The sequence below is a fragment of the Orcinus orca genome, chromosome 1 (genome assembly GCF_937001465.1).
Source record: "Orcinus orca chromosome 1, mOrcOrc1.1, whole genome shotgun sequence".
Classification (NCBI taxonomy): Eukaryota; Metazoa; Chordata; class Mammalia; order Artiodactyla; family Delphinidae; genus Orcinus; species Orcinus orca.
In genome coordinates this window covers 94,304,131-94,309,172 of record NC_064559.1, presented here as the reverse complement: position 1 = coordinate 94,309,172, position 5,042 = coordinate 94,304,131, and positions in this window count along the sequence as shown.

Genomic DNA, 5,042 nt, shown 5'->3' with positions numbered 1-5,042 from the left:
GGAATTGCTTTTTTATTTCAAATATTTCTGTATTTAGTATAAATATTCAAGTTTAGATAACAGGTAAGTATACTTATTTTACGATTTCATTTTTACTGAGAGCTACCATTGAAAAATTTCCATGTAGCTTCATTCATTTCTAAAGAATGTGATTTTTCATCTTTGAAAATAGTACATCAAACTGACAATACTGAAACATATATATTTTTTTGGAATAAATGTTCTTGATAATTTAGAAACAGCCTTGTCTCAGGAAAAGAACCAGAATTCATAGTTGGGAGACTTGTGTTCTAATCTTGGTTCTTTTATCAAGTTGGATGACTTTAATCAAGTGACTTGATTTCTGACAACAGTGTGAGATAGTAGGTTCAGCCATCAGTTGTGGAGCATCTCCTAGATGATGGTACTATTTTAGATAGTTTATGTCATGTTTAATGTTCCCTTTTACATATGAAAACTGAGGCCCAAATAGATTAAATAAGCTTGCCCAACATTTCCTGTGACTTAGAGGTGGTAATCATATACTGGTCTCTCTAGTAGTGGCATGCTTTTTAGGAAGCCTATGGCTGTTCTGTATGATGAATTCAAGGGAAAGAGACTGCTGAGACGGATACCCTAAGAGACTGTTTTAAGAGCTCAGAGTTGAGAAAATGAATGTTTAAATCAGTAATTCTCACAGTCACCATATAACAGTATCACCTGGGAGGGCTTGTTAAAATACAGATTGCAGGTCCCCCACCTCTAAAGTTTATAACTGTAGTTCTTGCTGGGTCTGAGAATTTGCACTTCTACCAAAGTTCTCAGATTATGCTGCTGCTGCTGGTCTGGAGACCGTACTTTGTGGAGCACTGATCTAAACAAAGGACTTGAGCTGTAGGATTGAAAAGCTACTTGGGAGTCGTTCTCAATCCCTCCTTCTCCCTGATAGTTGCAGTAAAAATAGTAACTAATTGAGCACTTATTTTGTGCCAGGCACTGTGCTAAATGCTTTTTGTTCATTATCATTTTTTCCCCCACACTAAATCACAAACCTGTGAGGAAGGTACTGGTATTCACTTCATTTTATGGTTGGGAAAATGAACATTTAGATGATCTTACTTCCTATGGTTACATAGTGGGTAAATGGATGTCTGGCTCTAAAATTATGTTCTTAACACCACTGTGCTGGATTGCCTTCTAGTCAACCCAGTAATTCCTCTCTGATCCATCTTCCCTTTTCCATTTCCTTTGATACTACTTAGTTTAGTCCTTGATCTCTCCTCCTTACTCTAGCTTCTCACAAGATCCTCATCTTTAGTCTCATGCCCTCCAGCCTCTGCTTCACAATGCTGACAGTTTTCATTCTTAAAAATAAACCTGATCATGCTACTCCCCGCTTCAAAAATTCTTCACATTATTTCCTATTTCTTTTCCTGCCCATTTGCCTTCAAAATAATATCTAATTCCCTCAGATTGGCATATAAGATTTTTCACAATCTGGCTCCTCCTACAAATCTTGCTGCATTTCCTCTCTGTTTATGCTTTATGCTTCGTCTGGACTAAACTATCCATCTTTCTACAAAGACCTTTTTCTTGTATCTGAGCTTCTTATCAAAATGTCATTCAATTCTCTGTCCCCCCACCTTACCTGTGTGATGAAATCCTGCTCATCTTTTAAAACAGCTCAACTGTCACTTTCTCGAGTTATCTTCCCTAAACTCCACCCCCAACTTCCCACCTCCCCCCAAAATATCATTAATGCTTCTGTGCCAACTTCGTACTTGTATACATGTATTTCCAATGTGGTTAGACTTACCATTTTGTTTTGCCCAAAGTGCATTCCTTGAGGACATTGGGTCACCATATTCTGATCTGTATCCCTAGCACCTAGCACCATGCTGGACTACAGTAATTGCCCAATAAACGTTTGTTGATTTGAAAATGAGTTTGTAGAACTGGCGGCCAGTTGGTTATGGATGACTTCAATATTTCAAAGAATGACAATTTGGTAGTTTCTACTTCAATTACAAAGCAAAAGGGAACAGTTATAAAATGTTAACCTATTGACACGTGAATAATGACATTGGCAATGAATCACGTTATTGAATTTGGAAGGGTAGACTTTCTTTGGGCTTTTTAAAGATATGGCTAATTATTTTTGTGAAAGAGTGTATGTGGTCTTACAGTTACGGAATTTGGGTTTTTCATTTCCTTCTACTGCATAAAACTGTATGTCTGAAAAACCCAAATCCTTGAGTCTTTGCATGATTATATTAAAAAGCAAAGCAAATTTCCAGTTTAAAAACATGAGGTGTTTCATTGTAATTTGTACTTCTCGCCACCATTCTGCAATTTTTAATAAGAATCCTTGACTTATAAAACAGGATAGAACACAAGAGAGTTTGCAACACATAATTACTAAACCATTTCCAAAAGCCCATTTTCCGTGCCATACTTTTTGTTTGTTTAAAAAGGCAAACCTGCATTTCAGAGCATGTTTAGACAAACTGTTATGAGAGAAAGGATCAAACATACAAAGGCTCATCTTTAAGAATGGAAGCCAAAGTTTAGTTAATCAGGAACTGAACAGTTGAACTTAGAGAAGAGTCTATTAGTGTTTAGCTCAGCATTTCCCAGACTATATCCTTGGAACACTAACATGCTGTATGATATTAAGAGAAGCTTTGGGGAGCAGGGTAGGATGAAAATATTCCATGGTTAAATAAGTTGGATATACTGCATACATTTTCCCAATTTTATTAGAGAAGTCTTGAACAGAAGCCTGTTTAAACAAAGAGTTAGAAGGATAGTATAAGTTGATGCCAATATACTTTTCACCTAAATTCACCTATTGTTAACATTTTGCCACATTAAAAATTTTTTTGTGAAGTATAGTTGATTTACAATGTATTGGTTTCTGGTGTACAGCAAAGTGATTCAGTTATATATATATATATTCTTTTTCATATTCTTTCCTATTGTGGTTTATTACAGGATATTGAATATAGTTCCCTGTGCTATACAGTAGGACCTTGTTGTTTACCTATTTTATATACAGTAGTTTGTATCTGCTAATCCCAGTCTCCTAATTTATCCCTCCCCCACCCCTTTTATCCTTTGGTAACCGTAAGTTTGTCTTCTATATCTGTGAGTCTGTTTCTGTTTCATAAATAAGTTCATTTGTGCCATATTTTAGATTCCACATATAAGTGATATCATATGATATTTGTCTTTCTTTGACTGACTTCACTTAGTGTGATAATCTCTAGGTCCATCCATGTTGCTGCAAATGGCATTATTTCATTCTTTTTATGGATGAGTAATATTCCATTGTGTATACATACCACATCTTCTTTATCCATTCATCTGTTGATGGACATTTAAGTCGCTTCCATGTGTTGGCTGTTGTGGATAGTGCTGCTATGAACATTGGAGACCATATATCTTTCTGAATTATAGTTTTGTCTGGATATATGTCCAGGAGTGGGATTGCTGGACCATATGGCAACTCTATTTTTAGGGTTTTTTTTTTTTTTTGCGGTATGCGGACCTCTCACTGTTGTGGCCTCTCCCGTTGCGGAGCACAGGCTGCGGACGCGCAGGCTCAGCGGCCATGGCTCATGGACCTAGCCGCTCCACGGCATGTGGGATCTTCCCAGACCGGGGCACGAATCCGTGTCCCCTGCAACGGCAGGCGGACTCTCAACCACTGCGCCACCAGGGAAGCCCTATTTTTAGTTTTTTAAGGAACCTACATACAGTTTTCCACAGTGGCTGCACCAATTTACAATCCCACCAGCGCTGTAGGAGAGTTCCCTATTCTCCACACCCTCTCCAGTATTTATTATTTGTAGACTTTTATCTTTTTAATACATCTTTATTGGAGTATAATTGCTTCACAATACTGTGTTAGTTTCTGTTGCACAACAAAGCGAATCAGCCGTATACATACACATGTCCCCATATCCCCTCCCTCTTGAGCCTCCCTCCCATCCTCCCTGTCCCACCCCTCTAGGTCATTGCAAAGCACCAAGCTGATCTCCCTGTGCTGTGCTGCTGTTTCCCACCAGCCAACTATTTTACATTTGGTAGTGTATATATGTCGATGCTGCTCTCAGTTCGCTCCAGCTTCGCCCTCCCACCCCATGTCATCAAGTCCATTCTCTATGTCTACCTCTTTATCCCTACCCTGCAATTAGGTTTATCAGTACCATTTTTGTTTTTTTAGATTCCATGTGTATGCGTTAGCATACAGTATTTGTTTTTCTCTTTCTGACTTACTTCACTCTGTATGACAGACTCTGGGTCCATCCACCTCACTACAAATAGCTCAATTTCGTTTCCTTTTATGGCTGAGTAATATTCCATTGTATATATGTGCCACATCTTCTTTATCCATTCATCTGTTGTTGGACATTTAGGTTGCTTCCATGTCCTGGCTATTGTAAGTAGTGCTACAATGAATATTGTGTTTGAATTATGTTTTTCTCAGGATATATGCCCAGTAGTGGGATTGCTGGGTCATATGGTAGTTCTATTTTTAGTTTTTTAAGGAACCTCCATACTGTTTTCCATAGTCGTTGTATCAGTTTACATTCCCACCAACAGTGCAAGAGGGTTCCCTTTTCTCCACACCCTCTCCAGCATTTATTGTTTGTAGATTTTTTGATGATGGCCATTGTGACCTGTGTGAGGTGATACCTCATTGTAGTTTTGATTTGCATTTCTCTAATAATTAGTGATGTTGCGCATCTTTTCATGTGCCTCTTGGCCATCTGTATGTCTTCCTTGGTGAAATGTCTATTTAGCTCTTCCACCTGCTTTTTAACTGGATTGTTTGTTTTTCTGATATTGAGCTCCATGAGCTGTTTGTTTTGGAGATTTATACCCTGTCTGTTGCTTCGTTTGCAGATATTTTCTCTCATTCTGAGGGTTGTCTTTTTCATCTTGTTTATAGTTTCCTTTGCTGTGAAAAAGCTTTTAAGTTTCATTAGGTCCCATTTGTTTATTTTTCTTTTTATTTCCATTACTCTAGGAGGTGGGTCAAAAAAGATCTTGCTGTG